At 48.6% G+C, this 25,691-nt stretch overlaps 1 pseudogene; it reads left to right on the top strand.

The window, feature by feature from the left end:
- LOC119318862 overlaps positions 1-25,691 on the top strand; it is a 41,185-nt pseudogene that overhangs the window by 9,335 nt on the left and 6,159 nt on the right.

The raw sequence follows: 25,691 nt of genomic DNA, 5'->3' as shown, positions 1-25,691 counted from the left end.
CACGCTCGACCTTTCGGTCTCCGTGTTCCGAGGCCATATCTGTATATGCTTGGCTCGTCAAGTATAACCTGAGTATTCCGCGTGTGCAACTGTTTTGCACCCGTTGTATTTGAACGTAGAGCCTATCACACCCGATCATCACGTGGTGTCTCAGAACGAAGAACTTTCGCAACGGTGCATACTCAGGGAGAACACTTCTTGATAATTAGTGAGAGATCATCTTATAATGCTACCGTCAATCAAAGCAACATAAGATGCATAAAACATAAACATCACATGCAATCAATATAAGTGATATGATATGGCCATCATCATCATGTGCTTGTGATCTCCATCTTCGAAGCACCGTCGTGATCACCATCGTCACCGGCGCGACACCTTGATCTCCATCGTAGCATCGTTGTCGTCTCGCCAATCTTATGCTTCCACGACTATCGCTACCGCTTAGTGATAAAGTAAAGCATTACAGCGCGATTGCATTGCATACAATAAAGCGACAACCATATGGCTCCTGCCAGTTGCCGATAACTCGGTTACAAAACATGATCATCTCATACAATAAAATTTTAGCATCATGTCTTGACCATATCACATCACAACATGCCCTGCAAAAACAAGTTAGACGTCCTCTACTTTGTTGTTGCAAGTTTTACGTGGCTGCTACGGGCTTAAGAAAGAACCAATCTTACCTACGCATCAAAACCACAACGATAGTTTGTCAAGTTGATGTTGTCTTAACCTTCGCAAGGACCGGGCGTAGCCACACTCGGCTCAACTAAAGTTGGAGAAACTGTCACCCGCAAGCCACCTATGTGCAAAGCACGTCGGGAGAACCGGTCTCGCGTAAGCGTACGCGTAATGTCGGTCCGGGCCGCTTCATCCAACAATACCGCCGAACCAAAGTATGACATGCTGGTAAGCAGTATGACTTATATCCAAAACTCACTTGTGTTCTACTCGTGCATATAACATCAACATATAAAACCTAGGCTCGGATGCCACTGTTGGGTTTCGTAGTAATTTCAAAAAATTTCCTACGCACACGCAAGATCATGGTGATGCATAGCAACGAGAGGGGAGAGTATGATCTACGTACCCTTGTAGATCGACAATGGAAGCGTTTGGTTGATGTAGTCATACGTCTCCACGGCCCGACCGATCAAGCACCGAAACTACGGCACCTCCGAGTTCTAGCATACGTTCAGCTCGATGACGATCCCCGGACTCTGATCTAGCAAAGTGTCGGGGAAGAGTTCCGTCAGCACGACGGCGTGGTGACGATCTTGATGCACTACCGTCGCAGGGCTTCGCCTAAGCACCGCTACAATATTATCGAGGACTATGGTGGAAGGGGGCACCACACACGGCTAAGAATATGATCACGTGGATCAACTTGTGTGTCTAGGGGTGTCCCTTGCCCCCGTATATAAAGGAGCAAGGGGAGGAGGCCGGCCGGCCCTATAGGCGCGCCAAGGAGGAGTCCTCCTCCTAGTAGGAGTAGGACTCCTACTAGGAGGGGGAAGGAAGTGGGGAGGGAGAGGGAAAGGGGGGCGCCGCCCCCCTCTCCTAGTCCAATTCGGACCAGGGGGGAGGAGGCGCACAGCCCAACTTTGGCTGCCCCTCTCTCTTTCCACTAAGGCCCATATGGCCCATTACTTCTCCCGGGGGGGTTCCGGTAACCCTCCGGCTCTCCGGTTTTCTCCGAAATCACCCGGAACACTTCCGGTGTCCGAATATAGCCGTCCAATATATCAATCTTTATGTCTCGACCATTTCGAGACTCCTCGTCATGTCCGTGATCACATCCGGGACTCCGAACTAACTTCGGTACATCAAAACTCATAAACTCATAATATAACTGTCATCGAAACCTTAAGCGTGCTGACCCTACGGGTTCGAGAACAATGTAGACATGACCGAGACATGTCTCCGGTCAATAACCAATAGTGGAACCTGGATGCTCATATTGGCTCCTACATATTCTACGAAGATATTTATCGGTCAGACCGCATAACAACATACGGTGTTCCCTTTGTCATCGGTATGTTACTTGCCCGAGATTCGATCGTCGGTATCTCAATACCTAGTTCAATCTCGTTACCGGCAAGTCTCTTTACTCGTTCTGTAATACATCATCTCACAACTAACTCATTAGTTGCAATGCTGGCAAGGCTTATGTGATGTGCATTACCGAGAGGGCCCAGAGATACCTCTCCGACAATCGGAGTGACAAATCCTAATCTCGAAATACGCCAACCCAACATGCACCTTTGGAGACACCTGTAGAGCACCTTTATAATCACCCATTTACGTTGTGACGTTTGGTAGCACACAAAGTGTTCCTCCGGCAAATGGGAGTTGCATAATCTTATAGTCATAGGAACATGTATAAGTCATGAAGAAAGCAATAGCAACATACTAAACGATCGGGTGCTAAGCTAATGGAATGGGTCATGCCAATCAGATCATTCACCTAATGATGTGATCCCGTTAATCAAATAACAACTCTTTGTTCATGGTTAGGAAACATAACCATCTTTGATTAACGAGCTAGTCAAGTAGAGGCATACTAGTGACACTCTGTTTGTCTATGTATTCACACATGTATTATGTTTCCGGTTAATACAATTCTAGCATGAATAATAAACATTTATCATGATATAAGGAAATAGATAATAACTTTATTATTGCCTCTAAGGCATATTTCCTTCAGTTCTCTGCACCGCCGGCTGGGCTACTGACCATCCAAGCTGCATGCTTCGTTGCTTGTCGTCAGCGGCATCTGATCACGCGCCGCTCATCATCGACTCCCTCCCGCGCTCCTGCAAACCGAGGCGATTCCACTTCGAGCGGTTCTGGCCCTCGCTTCTGGGCTACCACGAGGTGGTTGCGCAGGCTTGGAACTCTACACCCCATGAGCCAGACCCGTTCCGTCGTATCTTCACGAGACTGCGTGCCACTGCCAAGTGCCTTCAGCGTTGGAGCTCCAGGACGGTGGGGGATGTCTCGTTGCAGCTGTCCGTCGCCCGTGAGCTGATCGCGTGCTTTGACACGGCGCAGGACTGGAGGGCGCTCTCCCCGGCCGAGGCCTGGCTTCGACGACGGTTGAAAGCCGTGTACCTCGGCTTGGCCTCCCTGGAGTGAACCCTGGCCCGGCAGCGCACGAGTCTCAACTTCCTCAAAGCTGGTGACACGGGCTCCGCTTTCTTCCGACTCCATGCCGCCCACCGTGCCCGCAAGAACCACATCTTCCAACTTCAGGTCGGTGATAACCACATGCATGGCCAGGCCGCGATTGCTGAAGCCGCTTTCAACCACTTCACGGCGATCCTAGGTACCGGCGTCGAGCGCACCTCATCCATCGACCTGGACGCCCTAGACCCGCGCTCCTTCGAGCTGCTTGATCTCGAGCTCCCCTTCTCTGAGGGTGAGATATGGGAGACCATCCGACGGCTCCCGAAGGGCCGGGCCCCCGGCCCGGACGGCTTCACGTCGGAATTCCTTTGTGCTTCTTGGGAAACCATCAAAGACAACTTCGTGGCTGCGTTCGACAAGTTATACAACCTCAACGGCCGCGGGTTCCAGCGGCTCAATGAGGCGCTACTCATCCTCCTACCCAAGAAACAAGATGCTGCATCGCTCTCGGATTATCGGCCGATCAGCCTGATACACCTCGTTGCCGAACTCTTCGCCAAGGTGCTTTCGCTTCGCCTCGCGCCACACCTCGACGCCATGATCTCTGCCAACCAAAGTGCGTTCATCGCCGGCCGCTGCATAAACGACAACTTCTTACTCATGCAACAAACAGCGTGGCAGCTCCACAACCTGAAAAATCCCCGCGTCATGCTCAAGCTTGATATTGCACGCGCCTTCGACTCTGTGTCCTGGGCTTTCCTTCTGGAGACATTACGCCACCTTGGATTCGGTCACCGGTGGTGTGAGTGGATATGCATACTCCTCGGCACGGCCAGCACACGGGTCCTCACCAACGGCGTCCCCGGACCGCCCATCCAACACCGCTGCGGGCTGCGGCAGGGCGACCACGTGTCCCCCATGCTATTTCTCATGGTCATCGACACCCTCAACAACCTCATATGCCGCGGGGCCAGCGAGGGGGTGCTGCAACGCCTCACTGCACGTCATATGTCCTCAAGCGTCTCCATCTACGCCGACGACGTCGTTGTCTTCTGCCGACCTGACGGGCACGACCTGGCTGCCGTCCGCGAGCTACTGCGGGTATTCGGGGCTGCGTCTGGGTTGCACACCAACTATGCCAAATGCGCGGCCTCCCCCATCCAGTGCACGGACGCGGACCGGGCCATGATCACCGCGAACCTCGCCTGCCCGCTGCAAGACTTCCCCACCACCTACCTCGGACTGCCACTGTCGATCCGCAAAGTCAGCTCCACCGCTCTTCAACCCATCATAGACAAGCTGGAGCGCAGGCTGTCACCGTGGTGGGCATCTCTGATGTCGAGGGGCGACAGGCTTGCCCTGTGCCGTCATGTTCTTTTGGCCATGCCCACGCACATCATGATCGCAATGGCCATCAACCCACCCATCCTAAAGCGCATCAATCGCCTGATTTGAAACTTCCTCTGGTATGGCCGGAAAGACGCGAGTGGAGGCCACTGCAAGGTCAACTGGCACCGGGTTTGTAGACCAATATCCCTCGGCGGCCTCGGGATCCCGGATCTGCAGCGCACCGGCATCTCGCTGCGCGCCCGGTGGATGTGGCTCCAGAGATCCGACGCCTCGCGCCCATGGCAGCACCTGCACATCCCCCGCTGCCCGGAGGTTCAGGCCATCTTCAGGGCTTCAACCTCTTGGCACGTTGGTAATGGCGAGTCCTGCTTATTCTGGGAGGATCACTGGTCGGACGGGAAGAGCATCTCCGAGATTGCGCCTCTGGTCTACTGCAGGGTGCCCAAACGCCTGTTGGGGAACGTTGCAGAAAACAAAAAAGTTCCTACTCGTTTCACCAAGATCATCTAGGAGTTCATCTAGCAACGAGTCATTGGATGCATCTACATACCTTTGTAGATCGCGAGCGGAAGCGTTCAAAAGAACGGTGATGATGTAGTCGTACTCGACGTGATCCAAATCACCGATGACCAGCGCCGAACGGACGGCACCTCCGCGTTCAACACACGTACGGGACGGGAGACGTCTCCTCCTTCTTGATCCAGCAAGGGGGAAGGAGAGGTTGATGAAGATCCAGCAGCACGACGGCGTGGTGGTGGATGCAGGGCGTCACAGCAGCAGGGCTTCGTCGAGACTACGAGGGAGAGACGTAACGGGGGGAGATGGAGGCGCCAGGGGCTGGTGTATAAAGTCCCTCCTCTCCCCCACTATATATAGGGGTGCCAAGGGGGGTGGCCGGCCCTAGTAGATGAGATCTACTAGGGGGGGCGGCGGCCTAGGGGAGGTTTCCCTCCCCCCCAAGGCACCTAGGGGTGCCTTCCACCACTAGGACTCCTCCTAGGGGGAAACCCTAGGCGCATGGGCCTATAGGGGCTGGTGCCCTTGGCCCATCTAGGCCAAGGCGCACCCCCTACAGACCATGTGGCCCCCCGGGACATGTGGCCCCACCCGGTGGACCCCCGGGACCCTTCCGGTGGTCCCGGTACAATACCGATAACCCCGAAACTTGTCCCGATGCCCGAAATAGCACTTCCTATATATAATTCTTTACCTCCGGACCATTCCGGAACTCCTCGTGACGTCCGGGATCTCATCCGGGACTCCGAACAACATTCAGGTTTCTGCATATACATATCTTCATAACCCTAGCGTCACCGAACCTTAAGTGTGTAGACCCTACGGGTTCGGGAGACAAGCAGACATGACCGAGACGACTCTCCGGTCAATAACCAACAGCGGGATCTGGATACCCATGTTGGCTCCCACATGCTCCACGATGATCTCATCGGATGAACCACGATGTCGAGGATTTAATCAATCCCGTACGCTATTCCCTTTGTCTATCGATATGTTACTTGCCCGAGATTCGATCGTCGGTATCCCAATACCTTGTTCAATCTCGTTACCGGCAAGTCACTTTACTCGTACCGTAATGCATGATCCCGTGACCAGACACTTGGTCACTCTGAGCTCATTATGATGATGCATTACCGAGTGGGCCCAGTGATACCTCTCCGTCATACGGAGTGACAAATCCCAGTCTTGATCCATGTCACCCAACAGACACTTTCGGAGATGCCCGTAGTCTACCTTTATAGTCACCCAGTTACGTTGTGACGTTTGGCATACCCAAAGCACTCCTACGGTATCCGGGAGTTACACGATCTCATGGTCTAAGGAAAAGATACTTTGACATTGCAAAACTCTAGCAAACGAACTATACGATCTTGTGCTATGTTTAGGATTGGGTCTTGTCCATCACATCATTCTCCCAATGATGTGATCTCGTTATCAATGACATCCAGTGTCCATAGTCAGGAAACCATGACTATCTGTTGATCAACGAGCTAGTCAACTAGAGGCTCACTAGGGACATGTTGGTGTCTGTTATTCACACATGTATTATGATTTCCGGATAACACAATTATAACATGAATAAAGACAATTATCATGAACAAGGAAATATAATAATAATGCTTTTATTATTGCCTCTAGGGCATATTTCCAACAGTCTCCCACTTGCACTAGAGTCAATAATCTAGTTACATTGTGATGAGTCGAACACCCATGGAATTCTGGTGTTGATCATGTTTTGCTCTAGGGAGAGGTTTAGTCAACGGATCTGCTATATTCAGGTCCGTATGTACTTTACAAATCTCTATGTCTCCATCTTGAACATTTTCACGAATGGAGTTGAAACGACGCTTGATGTGCCTTGTCTTCTTGTGAAACCTGGGCTCCTTGGCAAGTGCAATAGCTCCAGTGTTGTCACAGAAGAGCTTGATCGGCCCCCACGCATTGGGTATGACTCCTAGGTCGGTGATGAACTCCTTCACCCATATTGCTTCATGTGCTGCCTCCGAGGCTGCCATGTACTCCGCTTCACATGTAGATCCCGCCACGACGCTTTGCTTGCAACTGCACCAGCTTACTGCCCCACCATTCAAAATATACACGTATCCGGTTTGTGACTTAGAGTCATCCAGATCTGTGTCGAAGCTAGCGTCGACGTAACCCTTTACGACGAGCTCTTCGTCACCTCCATAAACGAGAAACATTTCCTTAGTCCTTTTCAGGTACTTCAGGATATTCTTGACCGCTGTCCAGTGTTCCTTGCCGGGATTACTTTGGTACCTTCCTACCAAACTGACGGCAAGGTTAACATCAGGTCTGGTACACAGCATGGCATACATAATAGAACCTATGGCTGAGGCATAGGGGATGACGCTCATCTCTTCTATATCTTCTGCCGTGGTCGGACATTGAGCTGAGCTCAATTTCATACCTTGTAACACAGGCAAGAACCCCTTCTTGGATTGATCCATATTGAACTTCTTCAATATCTTATCAAGGTATGTGCTTTGTGAAAGACCTATGAGACGTCTCGATCTATCTCTATAGATTTTGATGCCTAATATATAAGCAGCTTCTCCAAGGTCCTTCACTGAAAAACTTTTATTCAAGTAGGCCTTGATGCTGTCCAAGAGTTCTATATCATTTCCCATCAAAAGTATGTCATCTACATATAATATGAGAAATGCTACAGAGCTCCCACTCACTTTCTTGTAAACGCAGGCTTCTCCATAAGTCTTTGTAAACCCAAACGCTTTGATCATCTCATCAAAGTGAATGTTCCAACTTCGAGATGCTTGCACCAGCCCATAAATCGAGCGTTGGAGCTTGCACACTTTGTCAGCATTCTTAGGATCGACAAAACCTTCCGGCTGCATCATATACAATTCTTCCTTAAGGAAACCATTAAGGAATGCCGTTTTGACGTCCATTTGCCATATTTCGTAATCATAGAATGCGGCAATTGCTAACATGATTCGGACGGACTTCAGCTTCGCTACCGGTGAGAAAGTCTCATCGTAGTCAACCCCTTGAACTTGTCGATAACCCTTAGCGACAAGCCGAGCTTTATAGATGGTCACATTACCATCCGCGTCTGTCTTCCTCTTAAAGATCCATTTATTTTCTATGGCTCGCCGCTCAACGGGCAAGTCAGTCAAAGTCCATACTTTGTTTTCATACATGGATCCTATCTCGGATTTCATGGCTTCCAGCCATTTGTCGGAATCTGGGCCCGCCATTGCTTCTTCATAGTTCGAAGGTTCACCATTGTCTAACAGCATGATTTCCAAGACAGGGTTGCCGTACCACTCTGGTGCGGAACGTGTCCTTGTGGACCTTCGAATTTCAGTAGGGGCTTGATCAGAAGTATCTTGATTAACTTCCTCTCTAGTCGGTGCAGGCACCTCAGGAACATTTTCTTGAGTTGCGCCATTTTCCGGTTCAAGAGGTAATACTTCATCAAGCTCTACTTTCCTCCCACTTACTTCTTTCGAGAGAAACTCTTTCTCCAGAAAGGACCCATTCTTGGCAACAAAGATCTTGCCTTCGGATCTGAGGTAGAAGGTGTACCCAATAGTTTCTTTTGGGTATCCTATGAGGACGCATTTTTCCGATTTGGGTTCGAGCTTTTCAGGTTGAAGTTTCTTGACATAAGCATCGCATCCCCAAACTTTTAGAAACGACAGCTTAGGTTTCTTCCCAAACCATAATTCATACGGTGTCGTCTCAACGGATTTCGACGGAGCCCTATTTAAAGTGAATGCGGCAGTCTCTAAAGCATAGCCCCAAAAAGAAAGCGGTAAATCGGTAAGAGACATCATAGATCGCACCATATCTAACAGAGTGCGATTACGACGTTCGGACACACCATTACGCTGAGGTGTTCCAGGCGGCGTGAGTTGTGAAACTATTCCACATTTTCTTAAGTGTGCCCCAAACTCGTGACTCAAGTATTCTCCTCCACGATCTGATCGTAGAAACTTGATTTTCCTGTCACGTTGATTTTCAACCTCACTCTGAAATTCCTTGAACTTTTCAAAGGTTTCAGACTTGTGTTTCATTAAGTAGATATACCCATACCTACTTAAATCATCAGTGAGAGTGAGAACATAACGATAGCCACCGCGATCCTCAACACTCATCGGACCGCACACATCAGTATGTATGATTTCCAATAAGTCGGTTGCTCGCTCCATTGTTCCTGAGAACGGAGTCTTGGTCATTTTACCCATAAGGCATGGTTCGCACGTGTCAAATGATTCATAATCAAGAGACTCTAAAAGTCCATCAGCATGGAGCTTCTTCATGCGTTTGACACCTATGTGACCAAGGCGGCAGTGCCACAAGTATGTGGGACTATCATTATCAACCTTACTTCTTTTGGTACTCACATTATGAACATGTGTAGCATCACGTTCGAGATTCATAAAGAATAAACCATTCACCATAGGAGCATGACCATAAAACATATCTCTCATAAAAATGGAACAACCATTATTCTCAGATTTAAAAGAGTAGCCATCTCGAATTAAACGAGATCCCGATACAATGTTCATGCTCAAAGCTGGTACTAAATAACAATTATTAAGGTTTAAAACTAATCCCGAAGGGAGATGCAGAGGTAGCGTGCCGACGGCGATCACATTGACCTTGGAACCATTCCCGACGCGCATCGTCACCTCGTCCTTTGCCAGTTTCCGCTTATTCCGCAGCCCCTGCTTTGAGTTACAAATGTGAGCAACTGCACCGGTATCAAATACCCAAGAGCCACTACAGGCACTAGTAAGGTACACATCAATTACATGTATATCGCATATACCTTTTGTTTTGCCGGCCTTCTTATCCGCTAAGTACTTAGGGCAGTTCCGCTTCCAGTGACCGCTTCCCTTGCAATAAAAGCACTCAGTCTCGGGCTTGGGTCCATTCTTTGGCTTCTTCCCGGCAGCTTGCTTGCCGGGCGCGGCAACCTCCTTGCCGTCCTTCTTGAAGTTCTTCTTACCCTTGCCTTTCTTGAACTTAGTGGTTTTATTGACCTTCAACACTTGATGTTCCTTCCTGACTTCTACCTCTGCTGATTTCAGCATAGCAAATACTTCAGGAATGGTCTTTTCCATCCCCTTCATATTGAAGTTCATCACAAAGCTCTTGTAGCTTGGTGGAAGCGACTGGAGGATTCTGTCAATGACCGCATCATCCAGGAGATTAACTCCCAGCTGAGTCAAGCGGTTATGCAACCCAGACATAGTGAGTATGTGCTCACTGACAGAACTGTTTTCCTCCATCTTACAGCTGAAGAATTTGTCGGAGACTTCATATCTCTCGACCCGGGCATGAGCTTGGAAAACCATTTTCAGCTCTTCGAACATCTCATATGCTCCATGTCTCTCAAAACGCTTTTGGAGCCCCGGCTCTAGGCTGTAAAGCATGCCGCACTGAACGAGGGAGTATTCATCGAAACGTGCCTGCCAAGCGTTCATAACATCTTGTTCTGCAGGGAGAACGGGTGTGTCACCAAGCGGTGCTTGTAGGACATAATCTTTCTTGGCAGCTATGAGGATGATCCTCAGGTTCCGGACCCAGTCCGTATAGTTGCTGCCATCGTCTTTCAGCTTAGTTTTCTCTAGGAACGCGTTGAAGTTGAGGACTACGTTGGCCATTTGATCTACAAGACATATTGCAAAGATTTTAGACTAAGTTCATGATAATTAAGTTCAACTAATCAAATTATTAGTGAACTCCCACTTAGATTAGACATCCCTCTAGTCATCTAAGTATTACATGATCCGAGTTAAACTAGACCGTGTCCGATCATCACGTGAGACGGACTAGTCAACATCGGTGAACATCTACATGTTGATCGTATCTTCTATACGACTCATGCTCGACCTTTCGGTCTTCTGTGTTCCGAGGCCATGTCTGTACATGCTAGGCTCGTCAAGTCAACCTAAGTGTTTGCATGTGTAAATCTGTCTTACACCCGTTGTATGTGAACGTCTGAATAAAACACCCGATCATCACGTGGTGTTTTGAAACAGCGAACTGTCGCAACGGTGCACAGTTAGGGGAAACACTTCTTGAATTTATTGTGAGGGATCATCTTATTTACTACCGTCGTTCTAAGTAAACAAGATGCAAAACATGATAAACATCACATGCAATCAAATAATAAGCGTGACATGATATGGCCATTTTCACATAGCTCCTTTGATCTCCATCTTGGGGCTCCATGATCATCTTGTCACCGGCTTGACACCATGATCTCCATCATCGTGTCTCCATGAAGTTGCTCGCCAACTATTACTTCTACTACTATGGCTAACGCGTTTAGCAATAAAGTAAAGTAATTTACATGGCGTTTCTTGATGACACGCATGTCATATAAAAGAATAAAGACAACTCCTATGGCTCCTGCCGGTTGTCATACTCATCGACATGCAAGTCGTGAATCCTATTACAATAGCATGAACATCTCATACATCACATATAGATCATTCATCATTCATCACAACTTTGGCCATATCATATCACAAACCACTTGCTGCAAAAACAAGTTAGACGTCCTCTAATTGTTGTTGCAAGTTTTACGTGGCTGAATTAGGGTTCTAGCAAGAACGTTTTCTTACCTACGTTAAAGCCACAACGTGATTTGTCAACTTCTATTTACCCTTCATAAGGACCCTGTTCATCGATTCCGCTCCAACTAAAGTAGGAGAGACAGACACCCGCCAGCCACCTTATGCAACTAGTGCATGTTAGTCGGTGGAACCGGTCTCACGTAAGCGTACGTGTAAGGTTGGTCCGGGCCGCTTCATCCCACAATACCGCTGAAGCAAGAAAGGACTAGTAACGGCAAGAAAGTTGACAAATCTACGCCCACAACAAATTGTGTTCTACTCGCGCAAGAAGAACTACGCATAGACCTAGCTCTGATGCCACTGTTGGGGAACGTTGCAGAAAACAAAAAATTTCCTACTCGTTTCACCAAGATCATCTAGGAGTTCATCTAGCAACGAGTCATTGGATGCATCTACATACCTTTGTAGATCGCGAGCGGAAGCGTTCAAAAGAACGGTGATGATGTAGTCGTACTCGACGTGATCCAAATCACCGATGACCAGCGCCGAACGGACGGCACCTCCGCGTTCAACACACGTACGGGACGGGAGACGTCTCCTCCTTCTTGATCCAGCAAGGGGGAAGGAGAGGTTGATGAAGATCCAGCAGCACGACGGCGTGGTGGTGGATGCAGGGCGTCACAGCAGCAGGGCTTCGCCGAGACTACGAGGGAGAGACGTAACGGGGGGAGATGGAGGCGCCAGGGGCTGGTGTATAAAGTCCCTCCTCTCCCCCACTATATATAGGGGTGCCAAGGGGGGTGGCCGGCCCTAGTAGATGAGATCTACTAGGGGGGGCGGTGGCCTAGGGGAGGTTTCCCTCCCCCCAAGGCACCTAGGGGTGCCTTCCACCACTAGGACTCCTCCTAGGGGGAAACCCTAGGCGCATGGGCCTATAGGGGCTGGTGCCCTTGGCCCATCTAGGCCAAGGCGCACCCCCTACAGCCCATGTGGCCCCCCAGGACATGTGGCCCCACCCGGTGGACCCCCGGGACCCTTCCGGTGGTCCCGATACAATACCGATAACCCCGAAACTTGTCCCGATGCCCGAAATAGCACTTCCTATATATAATTCTTTACCTCCGGACCATTCCGGAACTCCTCGTGACGTCCGGGATCTCATCCGGGACTCCGAACAACATTCGGGTTTCTGCATATACATATCTTCATAACCCTAGCGTCACCGAACCTTAAGTGTGTAGACCCTGCGGGTTCGGGAGACAAGCAGACATGACCGAGACGACTCTCCGGTCAATAACCAACAGCGGGATCTGGATACCCATGTTGGCTCCCACATGCTCCACGATGATCTCATCGGATGAACCACGATGTCGAGGATTTAATCAATCCCGTACGCTATTCCCTTTGTCTATCGATATGTTACTTGCCCGAGATTCGATCGTCGGTATCCCAATACCTCGTTCAATCTCGTTACCGGCAAGTCACTTTACTCGTACCGTAATGCATGATCCCGTGACCAGACACTTGGTCACTCTGAGCTCATTATGATGATGCATTACCGAGTGGGCCCAGTGATACCTCTCCGTCATACGGAGTGACAAATCCCAGTCTTGATCCATGTCACCCAACAGACACTTTCGGAGATGCCCGTAGTCTACCTTTATAGTCACCCAGTTACGTTGTGACGTTTGGCATACCCAAAGCACTCCTACGGTATCCGGGAGTTACACGATCTCATGGTCTAAGGAAAAGATACTTTGACATTGCAAAACTCTAGCAAACGAACTATACAATCTTGTGCTATGTTTAGGATTGGGTCTTGTCCATCACATCATTCTCCCAATGATGTGATCTCGTTATCAATGACATCCAGTGTCCATAGTCAGGAAACCATGACTATCTGTTGATCAACGAGCTAGTCAACTAGAGGCTCACTAGGGACATGTTGGTGTCTGTTATTCACACATGTATTACGATTTCCGGATAACACAATTATAGCATGAATAAAGACAATTATCATGAACAAGGAAATATAATAATAATGCTTTTATTATTGCCTCTAGGGCATATTTCCAACAACGCCAGCGCAGGACACGCTCGGTGCGCGACGGCCTACTCAACCGGGCGTGGATCGCCGACATCCACGGCGCCATGGGCGTGGCCATGACCGTGCAGTATGTCACACTATGGCGGCATCTCCGGCACATGCACCTGACCGATGAGCCGGACCGGCTGTCGTGGCGTTGGACTGACTCTGGGATCTATTCGGCCAGCTCCTGCTATCAAGCCCTTTTCACCGGCTCCACCGCCGACCCGCACTGGCACATCACTTGGAGAACATGGGCTCCGCTCCGCATTAAGTTCTTCGTCTGGCTTGCGCTGATGGGCAGGTGTTGGACTGCTGACCACCTGGCACGCCATGGCCTTCCCCACGAGCCTCGCTTCCTCTTATGCGACCAAGAGCCGGAATCCATGCAGCATCTCATGACGGGCTGCTCCTTCTCCCCGCCAAACCTGGCACGAGGTGCTCTCATGGTGCCGATGCACCACCGCGATCCCCGCACGCAGTGACGAGTTCGCCAACTGGCTCTCTACGGCCATCTCCAACACCTCAGCTCCTCTTCACCATGGCCTCGCCTCCATTGCCGTCCTCACCGTTTGGCACCTATGAAAACACCGGAACGGCTGCCTCTTCGACGGCGATCAACCAGCCGTGGGACGCGCGGTGCATATGATCCAGGAGGAGGCGCGGCTCTGGGCACGCGCCGGCGCAAAGGGCATGGCCCTCATCTTGCCTGAGACGTAGGCTACGGCAGATCGGGATGCACACCCCGTCGACCGTGTGCCAAGGCTACCGATGCTTGCCATCATTGTGCACGAACTAGTTAGCTTCCCCTCCACCTTGTAATACCTTCATGTTTTTTCACTCTATCTATCAATGCAAAGATACGCAAGGCTTTTGCGTATTGGCGAAAAAAAAGGAAGCAGAAGACGAAGCAAAAAAAAAGGTACCTGTGATGGCAAAGAAGGCAGCGAAACCGAGCGTGAGGAAGATAGACAGCACGGCGAAGGAAATGCGTCGCCGGGCGCCAGTATACAAGCTGACAATTCCTGTCGGCGATGAAAATCGCGACGAGTTCAACGAACTGTGGATGGGAATATGGGGCGATCTCATCGTTTCCATGGACCGAAAAAGTAAGCATATATCCTACAAATTGCATGTGTTTCTTAATTTTTCTTCTTCTTATTACTAGATGGACATATTAGAAGCATTATGATACCAAAATTAGTGGCAATCGAAATCTCATATGCATAACTACGTACATGTGATGCAGCGACTGTACCCAGCGTGGGCTTCACGGACCTTGTTTCCCCCAGGGCCAGCATCTGCACCGTCGACACTGTGCAGCTCTTTGAAGTCAGAATCCCAACAAAAGAGGCCTCAGGCTTAGTGTGGCCGCTGCATGTGTATGGTTTTATCGCCACGCGTGATTCGGTGGACTACAAGCGCAATATCATCTTTGAGCGTGGAAAAGATAACTGGCAGATCGTCAGTGAGGGGGTTCGTGTCTCTGTCTTGCTAGCTAGCCCCTTGTCTACATATATTTACATGAATTACTATTTCATCTGGTCTTCAGCTAAGCCTTACACTAGTATTTACTACTTGCTTGATTAATTTTGCATGCAGTCTCTGTTGGAAATATTAACACTTTTCCAATTAGACTTATCCATGAGTTAACAGTAAGCATGGCATAAAAGGTATGCATCTCATAGCGATACCTAAGCATACTAGCACGTACAGAACATAGAATCGAACCATCTATGAGCAGCACATATACGGCTAGCATAAATACGAGTAAACGAGAGATGAACAGATCATACCCTCCGGTTGGCCAGGCCAACGCGGCAGCGGCAGCAGCAGCCTCAGCGTCGTCCGTGGCCTTCTTCTTGGAGGCGGCGTCGTCGATGCAGGGGAAGTAGTGGAAGCAGAGGCGAACGGAGTTGGGGACGGATCGGAAGCAGTCGCGTCGAGACGCTCCCCAAAAACCTTATTGCCGTTCTCCCGAGCAGAATCTCAAACGACAGGGTTCCGGGGGCACCTGCTCTCAGTACAGAGTGAGGAACAGTAGATGACGGCTAGGTCACGCGAGAGGGAGTGAGTGAACCGAATTTGGTTACTTCACTGGCCAGAGCCTTCTTATATAGTCCGTAAGGAAGAAAGTCGTGGGCCTTGTCGAGGCCCACGACCGAGTCGGCCCATTCCCGGAAAATAAGCTTCGGCTCGGCTCATTCCCGCAACCCGCGGCGCGCGCGTGGCGTGGCGGGGCGTGGCGGCGTGGCGGGCGACGGAGGAGGAGCGCGCGTATACCACTCCTCTACCCAAGCTCCCAATGGCAAGTGGTAGAGCAACCCTTATAAAGGGGTCTCAACTCTCCTCAACTAGTAAGGTGGGACTAAACTTCCCATCACCTGCCATCTCATACATGGGTCTCAAGATTAACCAGGGATTAGTGTTTTATATGGGCCTAAGACCATCCATAATCCAACAATTCCTCACCAGATCTCGAGGCACATAAGTTTGTCAACTATTCCAAACAATGTTTGATATACCAGAATTTTCAGTGGAGATTGTTAAGTTGAACTTCCACCTAGAGCAACAGGATTAGACTTCTTCACAATTAAACAATGGACTATGCCTTGAATTATTAGTTTGGCATGCAGAAATTTCGCCTATTGTCAGCTGATACATGGCTGCCGAAGGCTAAACCCCACGGGTGGAGCTTATTAGTCATACTCCATACCTTCTCATGAGCTTAATAGAGATTACCCAATCTCATAGATTGTGACCAGCAGTCGGGCTCACATAGGTGTGTTCCTCCAAAGAATGCTCTGTAGGTTAGCATCTTGCTTACACAAACTTTGGAACACATTAAGACAAAAGTCAGCCTGCCTTACAGAATTGAGAGTATTGTGCATCTCCAACGGAGTGGGTTAATTAAGGATACTCTCCTCAGTTGACCGCTGGATTGTTTTCCCAGGTCCTAGTTCACGGGATCTCCGATCACATAGGTTGAGTTATGTAACGCCCTTGATGCGGCTATATCTCCCACGTGTCGAAACACGACTTAGAGGCATAGCCGCATTGAAAGCAATGTCGCAAGTGAGGTAATCTTTACACAACCCATGTAATACATAAGGGAAAGAGATACATAGTTGGCTTACAATCGCCACTTCACACAATTACATAAATAAAACATTACAACATCCAAATACAATCAAGGTCTGACTATGGAACCAAAATAAAAGAAGAACCCCAAATGCGACAAAGTCCCCGATCGACCCCAACTGGGCTCCACTACTGATCAACTAGAACGAAACAAAACAAAGGACAAGATCTTCATCGAGCTCCTCCTGAGCTTGGTTACGTCATCTGCACGGACTCATCGGCACCTGCAAGCTGGTTTTAGAAGTATCTGTGAGTCACGGGGACTCAGCAATCTCGCACCCTCGCGATCAAGACTATTTAAGCTTATGAGTAAGGTAAAGGTATGAGGTGGAGCTGCAGCAAGCGACTAGCATATATGGTGGCTAACATACGCAAATGAGAGCGAGAAGAGAAGGCAAAGCACGTTCGAGAAAGTATGATCAAGAAGTGATCCTAAAACAACCTACGTCAAGCATAACTCCAACACCGTGTTCACTTCCCGGACTCCGCCGGAAAGAGACCATCACGGTTACACACGCGGTTGATGCATTTTAATCGAGTTAAGATCCAAGTTATCTACAACCGGCCATTAACAAATTCCCATCTGCCCATAACCGCAGGCACGGTTTTCGAAAGTTCAAATCCCTGCAGGGGTGTCCCAACTTAGCCCATCACAAGCTCTCACGGTCAACGAAGGAATAGACCTCCTCCCGAGACATTCCGATCAGACTCGGTATCCCGGTTCTACAAGACATCCTCGACAATGGTAAAACAAGTCCAGCAAAGCCGCCCGATGTGCCGACATCCTGATGGGAGCTGCACATATCTCGTTCTCAGGGCAACACCGGATAGGTCAAGCTACGAGTAAAACCAGCCCTCAAGTTTCCCCGAGGTGGCCCCGCAGGCTGCCCATTTCGGACCAACACTTAGACAAGCACTGGCCCGGGGGGGTTAAAATAAAGATGACCCTTGGGCTGGCCTAACCCAAGGGAAAAAAAGGCTAGGTGGCGAATGGTAAAACCAAGGTTGGGCCTTGCTGGAGGAGTTTTATTCAAAGCGAACTGTCAAGGGGTTCCCATTATAACCCAACCGCGTAAGGAACGCAAAATCCGGGAACATAACACCGATATGATGGAAACTAGGGCGGCAAGAGTGGAACAAAACACCAGGCATAAGGCCGAGCCTTCCACCCTTTACCAAGTATATAGATGCATTAATTAAATAAGATATATTGTGATATCCCAACAAGTAAACATGTTCCAACAAGGAACAACATATCCATGTTCCAACAAGGAACAAACTTCAATCTTCACCTGCAACTAACAACGATATAAGAGGGGTTGAGCAAAGCGGTAACATAGCCAATCAACGGTTTGCTAGGACAAGGTGGGTTAGAGGCTTGGTTCAACAATATAGGAGGCATGATAAGCAAGTGGTAGGTATCGCAGCATAGGCATAGCAAAAGAGCGAGCATCTAGCAAGCAAAGATATAAGTGATTTCGAGGGTATGGTCATCTTGCCTGAAATCCCGCAAGGAAGAAGAACGAGGCCATGAAGTAGACAAACGGACGTAGACGAACGGGTCCTCACAAACGCGACGTTACCGGAACCAACCCGAAGAAGCAAACACCGGAAAGAAGCACACAACATAGTAAACAACCAACACATGAACATGGTATGATATGCGGGATGCGGGATGCGATGCATATGCATGATTTGACAAGGAATAATTGAACCTGGCATCAACTTGGAAATCCAAGTATGCCACTGGAAAGGTGAGATGAAATCGCTTGAAAACGATATAAAGATCACCGGAATCAGAGTTACGGTTTGGACATGGCAAGCAAAACAAATATGGCACCGGTCTGCGATAAACAGCAAGTAGCCATCTAAATGCAACAAGATGAACATGCTACAGCACTCAAACATGACAACAAAATACATGGCAGGGATCCATTCATGAAGCTTAACAAAAGATGAACACTGAGCTACGGCTAATTCATCTATTAACAGGTTCAAACAAGCATGGCAAAAGTGCAATTGGTAAACAGATCTCAGACTTAGTGAAATTAACACTTGTCTGGAATATCAGATCAGGTAGCACACTTTGGAGCATGAAAACTATAAACTACAGGGCCTGAACATGGCAAAGTAAAGCATGGCATGGAGCTACTCAAAGAGCTTAACAAAAGTCCCTTAGTGACCTTGAGCCAAAAGGGATCAGAAAATACATTTGCAAGCATGTGAACATGGCAAAAACATAATCAGACTCTCAGACTTAGTGAAAAACTGGAGCATGCAAATCAGATATCAAGTAGGCATGTTTACGAGCTCGATGCACTCACTATAGAGCAAGGCATGACAAAATAAGCTAGGGTGCTCCATAATTGCAAACAAAGACATGGATGGATAGAGCACTACAATATTAACAAATCATCCTTACTGATCATCCTCAAAAGAGGCACGGATCATTAGGAAACAACATGAACATATGGCATATTGAAATAAACAGATCAAGGACTTAGTGGAAATGCTAAGTCCCTGAAATCAGCATTAACAAATGCACTACTTTGCAAGCTTGTGCTAGTCACCACACACATCACAAAAATACAAGGGTTGCACTTCTGGATAGATGGCAAAACATATAGCAAAACACATGTAGAGCTCAAGAGCATATCATGCATACGATAATCATGGCAAAAATGACAAATATCTAATTGAAGCAGCGGATCTGACAATTATCTCAAATAGCACTCTTCCAATAGCATTTCGGGCATCAAGATGAACTCAAATGAAAACGATGCAATGACATGAAATGATGTGCTCTCTGAGGCGAACATTTTGATATGCTACACGCATGAATCGGAGCTACGGGTGCAAAGTTACGACATGATGAAGATGGGCATATGAAACATGGAAAACTCGGGGACTTAGAAGAAATAGACCTCGCCCAGATCTAGGGTTTGTGCACGTTCTTCGAAGTTCGTCGGGTGAGCTCGCCGGAAGATCGCCGGAAAACGCGAGGAGACGGCCAGAGCTGAGGGAGAAGGCCGGAGACGAGGGGGGGGGGCTCGCCGGATCCGGGCCGGCGTCGAGGGCACGGCCGGATGGGGTCGGCGACGTCGGCTGCGCGGTGGTGGAGCGCTCCGGCAAGCGGCGGCCGGAGCAGCGGAGCTAGGCGTCGGAGGAGCAAGGGCGGCGACGGTGCCGTGGGTCGGAGGCGCGCGCACGGCGAAGGAAGCAGACGGCAACGCGACGAGGTTGGCGGGGCGCGGCGAAGGTCGGCGGCGAGCTTGTGGTGCGGTGGCGGCGGCCGGACGGCGAGGGCGGCGGCGGCGCACGGCGGGGCAGAGCGGGCTGGGCGGCGGCGAGATCCGGGCCCGGGCGGACCCGCGATGGGCTTCCCTGGGCCGCGCGGTGGAGGAGGGAGGCAGCGCCACATGGCGGCTCGCGAGTGTAGGAGGGAGGCAGCGGTGACGACATGGCAGTGCGGCGGTGGACATGTCCGGCTCCGCCCGGACGTGTCCGGCGGCGCGGTGGAGAAGAGGCTAGGGTTTAGACTGCGAAAAATTCGGGGAGACACACATATATATAGGTAGAGGGAGCTAGGAGAGTCCAAATGAGGTGCGGTTTTCGGCCACGCGATCGTGACCGATCGACTGAGATGATGAAGGAGGTTTAGGTGGGTTTTGGGCCAAATTGGAGGGGTGTTGCGCTGCAACACATACGAGACCTTTTCGGTCCCTCGGTTAACCGTTGGAGTATCAAACGAAGTCCAAATGGTACGAAACTTGACAGGCGGTCTACCGGTAGTAAACCAAGGCCGCTTTGCAAGTCTCGGTCCAATTGGAAATGTTTAACACCCGCACATGAAAAGAAAGTAGAAGTGACCACCGGAGGAGAACGGAGCGCCGGAATGCAAAACGGACAACGGGAAGAATGCTCGGATGCATGAGACGAACATGTATGCAAATGAAATGCACATAATGACATGATATGCAAAGCATGACACGCAAGCAATGACAAGGCAACAACAGCGAATAACTAGAGGACACCTGGCACATCGGTCTCGGGGCGTTACAAGTTACCCCCATGGCAACTTACGTGGGTCTCATACCCATCTCCCTCGATGCATTTTCTATCACAATCCGTGCTAGCCCTTTCATAAAAGGGTCTGCCAGATTCTTAGCCGTCTGGATATAATCCAACGCTATTACTCCGGAGTTTCTTGATTTTCCAACAGATTTCAATCTTCTTCTTATGTGCTTTGTGGATTTCATGTTGTCCTTTGAACTCTTAGCCTTGGCAATCACTGTTTGATTGTCACAGTTCATAAGGATAGTCGGTACTGGTTTATCAACCACTGGCAAATCCATCAAAAGCTCTCGAAGCCATTCTGCTTCGACGCATGATGTGTCTAATGCTGTGAGTTCTGCTTCCATAGTCGATCTGGTTAAGATCGTCTGCTTGCAATACTTTCAGGAAACAGCACCACCACCAAGTGTGAAGACATGTCCACTTGTGGCTTTCATCTCATCAGCATCAGATATCCAATTCGAATCACTATACCGCTCTAGTACCGTCGGGTACCCAGAATAGTGAATTCCATAGTTCGCAGTACCTTGCAAATAACGCATCACTCGCTCTACAGCATGCCAATGCACATCTCCCGGATTGGAAACAAACCGGCTCAGTTTGCACACAACAAATGAGATGTTAGGACGAGTAGCACATGCTAGGTACATCAGTGAACCAACCACTTGAGAATATCTCAATTGATCTACAGCTGTGCCTTCGAACTTTCGAATCCGCACGCTAGGATCATATGGTGTTGCAGAAGGTTTGTAGTCCGAATATCCAAAACGGCTCAAAATCTTCTCAACATAGTGGGATTGCAATGTAATTCCACCCTTAGAATTTTTCAATAGCTTGATGTTTAGGATAACATCAGCCACACCCAGGTCCTTCATCTCAAAGTTGTGAGATAGAAAAGACTTGACCTCCTCAATGACCTTGAGGTGGGTTCCAAATATCAGTATGTCATCGACATACAGACATAGTATAACTCCTTCGCCCCCACCATAGCGCTAGTATACACATTTGTCAGCTTCGTTCACAACAAAGCCAGCAGATGTTAGAGTAGTGTTGAACTTCTCATGCCATTGCTTATGCGCTTGTTTCAGGCCATACAAAGATTTCACTAGCTTACACACATTTCTTTCCTGACCATTTACTACAAAGCCATCCGGCTGTTGCATGTAAATTTCCTCGTCTAGCTCTCCGTTAAGGAAAGCCGTCTTAACGTCCATCTGATGAATGAGAAGACCATGCGAAGCAGCCAAAGCGAGTAACACTCGAATGGTTGTCAATCTAGCCACAGGTGAATAAGTGTCAAAAAAATCTTCTTCTTCTTCTTTCTGGGTATAACCCTTGGCCACAAGCCTAGACTTGTACTTCTCAACAATACCATCGGGCCTAAGCTTCTTCTTGAACACCCACTTACATCCTAATGGTTGACAACCATAGGGACGATCAGTGATCTCCCATGTCCCATTAGCCAAGATGGAATCCATCTCACTACGGACCGCATCCTTCCAGTAGTCAGCATCCGGAGATGCATAAGCTTCTGAAATGGTACTGGGAGTATCATCATCCATGAGGTACACGAGGAAATCATCACCAAAGGACTTTGCAGTCCTCTGTCTCTTGCTCCTAACAGGAACTTCCTCGTCATCCTCCGTGGAACTCTCATCACTTTTATGTTCATAGTATTCCATCGGAATAGCAGGTTCAGGAGTCTCATCAGATTCCAGTCTAGAAACGCTTTGCATATCTCTCATGGGGAAAATATCCTCAAAGAATGTAGCATCCCTAGACTCTATAATTGTACCGACCTTTTGGTCAGGTATCTCAGATTTCACCACTAGAAATCTATAGCCAACGCTATGCTTGGCATAGCCAAGAAAAACACAGTCCACGGTCTTTGGTCCCAACTTGGAGAAAATTCCTTATATAACACTGTTTTAAATTTTGTTTCCCTATTTGACACTCAAATTTTGTTTCTTCCTTATCTAACACTGTGTCTAAATTTTTATGCCCTTTATGACACTTTCGTCCATTTTTAGCCTTAGTGGTGTTAAATGACACCTGAAAAGACCTATTTGCCCCTCATGTGGTATGTGACCAAAAAAATTATGTGGTAATTTAGATCATAAATAGCTATAAAAAATGCTAGTTGTAATGTAGTGTATATATGTATGTACCCAGGCCCTTTATAACAACCCTGAGTTGAGATCGAAAGAAAGACCGTGTGGCCATCATCAATCGCCTCGTGTGTTCGTGTTACAGTGTTAGCTAGCTTCCTCCAATACATATAGCTGGTTAGCTAGCCAGCCAAAGTAGAATCATCAAGCGAGAGAACCGCTGCTAGCTTCCTCTGGTACGTACATAAGTATACGTCCAACTAGAATCAATCCACCTCCCCGCCTACTTGTTTCTTGTGTACGTGCTAGCCTCGTATGGAACCCATTAGCTCGGAAAGTACCATGAATGTACGTCGAAAAGCACCATGCTACAACGCCATCGAGGTCAGGACCAAGGCCAACACAAAACGAGTCGGCCCGATACACACATACACGATTTTTTTGGTCACATACACATTAGGGGCAAATACGTCTTTTTAGGTGTCATTTAACATCACTAAGGCTAAAAATGGACGAAAGTGTTATAAAGGGCATAAAATTTAGACTCGGTATCAAATAAGGAAGAAAAAGTTTTCCAGTGTTAAATAAGGCAACAAATTTTAAGACAGTGTTAAATAAGGAATTCTCTCCCCAACTTGCGCTTTTTGATTATCGGCACATTGACTTTCGCCAAACAGCCCCAAGTGCGCAAGTAAGAGAGTGTAGTTCTTTTCTTTTCTCATTGCTCATAGGGAGTAGTCTCATTATCCTTTGTGGGGACTTTATTCAGGACATGACAAGATGTCAATACAGCCTCCCCCCACCATGCCTTGGATAAACCCGATGTATCTAACATGGCGTTAACCAAATCAGTTAGAGTACGGTTTTTCCGTTCGGCAACCCCGTTTGACTAGGGTGGGTAGGGAGGCGTCCTCTCATGAATAATACCATGTTCCGCACAGAATAAATCGAACCCATTAGAAAAGTACTCTCCACCACGATCAGACCGAACTCGTTTTATTTTCTTCTCAAGTTGGTTCTCAACTTCAGCCTTATAGACTTTAAAGTAGTGTAGAGCCTCATCATTAGTATTTAACAAATACACATAGCAGAATCTAGTGGAATCATCAATCAGAGTCATGAAGTATTTCTTTCCACCTTTAGTCAACACACCATTCATCTCACAGAGATCTGAATGTATGAGCTCTTGAGGTGCCAGGTGTCTCTTATTCGCAGGCTTGTGAGGCTTACGAGGTTGCTTAGCTTGCACACACGCATGGCACTTAGAGCCTTTGGCTAAAGTGAAACTCGGGATTAAATTCATCTTAGCTAGCCGCGTCATACAATCGAAATTTATGTGACAAAGACGTGAATGCCAAACCTCAGATTCGTTCACATTAGAATGAATTTGGTTCATGACTTTATTACAGAAATCCTCCAGGGAAAGGCGGAACAAACCACCACAATCATATCCTTTTCCAACAAATAGTCCATACCGAGATACGGCTACTTTCTTAGACTCAAATACTAACTTAAATCCTTCTTTACATAGAAGGGAGCCACTAACGAGATTCTTCTTTATGGCGGGGACATGCTGCACGTTCTTTAGTTGCACGATCTTTCCCGAAGTAAACTTCAGATCTACCGTGCCAACACCATGAACAGAAGCATGCGAGCCATTCCCCATCAGGACGGAACAATCTTGTGCGACCTGGTAGGAAGAAAACAAAGACACATCAGCACACACATGAATATTGGCCCCAGTGTCAATCCACCAATTGGTGGACTGACAAGCTGAAAGTATGGTAAACATATTACCATACCCAGATGCCGCATCATTGTTGCTCAGAGTGACATTCACAGACTTGGAGTCCTGCGCTGGCTTCTTATACTTGTTTGGGCACTTGTTTGCCCAATGTTCATATGAACCACAAGTAAAGCAGCCATCTCTCTTTTTGTATTTCTTCTTACCCTTTGTAACACCCCGGATGTAACTTTCCCAATTTGTACTCCAACTCTTGCCATTTCCGGCGTTAAGTTATTTTATTTTCTCGGGTTTGGGTCTTTGTCTCCGTGTGTTGTTGTCGTTGTCATGCATCTCATATCATGTCATCATGTGCATTGCATTTGCATACATGTTCGTCTCATGCATTCGAGCTTTTTCCCCGTTGTCCATTTTGCATTCCGGCACTTCGTTCTCCTCCGGTGGTCATTTCTACCTTTCTTTCGTGTGTGGGGATTAAACATTTCCGGATTGGACCGAGACTTGCCAAGCGGCCTTGGTTTACTACCGGTAGACCGCCTGTCAAGTTTTGTGCCATTTGGACTTCGTTTGATACTCCAACGGTTAACCGAGGGACCGAAAAGGCCTCGTGTGTGTTGCAGCCCAACACCCTTCCAATTTGGCCCAAAACCCACCTAAACCCTCTCCATCATCTAGAGCGTTCAATCACGATCGCGTGGCCGAAAACCGCACCTCATTTGGACTCTCCTAACTCCCCCTATGCCTATATATAGCCCCTCCTCCGAAAATCCCGGATCCCCTCTTCAAACCCTAAAAAAAATCCGTCTCCGCCGCCGCCGGACGTGTCCGGGCAGAGCCGGACAACGTCCGACCCAGCCGCCTCCGCCATGTGTCGCCCCGGGATTCGCCCGCGCCCGGTCCCCAGATCGCCGCGCCGCCCTGGCCCGGGAAGCCCAAGGCCGGCCCCCGCGGCCCGCTCCCTCGCC

The sequence above is a fragment of the Triticum dicoccoides genome, chromosome 6A (genome assembly GCF_002162155.2).
Source record: "Triticum dicoccoides isolate Atlit2015 ecotype Zavitan chromosome 6A, WEW_v2.0, whole genome shotgun sequence".
Classification (NCBI taxonomy): domain Eukaryota; kingdom Viridiplantae; phylum Streptophyta; class Magnoliopsida; order Poales; family Poaceae; genus Triticum; species Triticum dicoccoides.
This window is presented reverse-complemented; position numbering and strand designations above follow the sequence as displayed.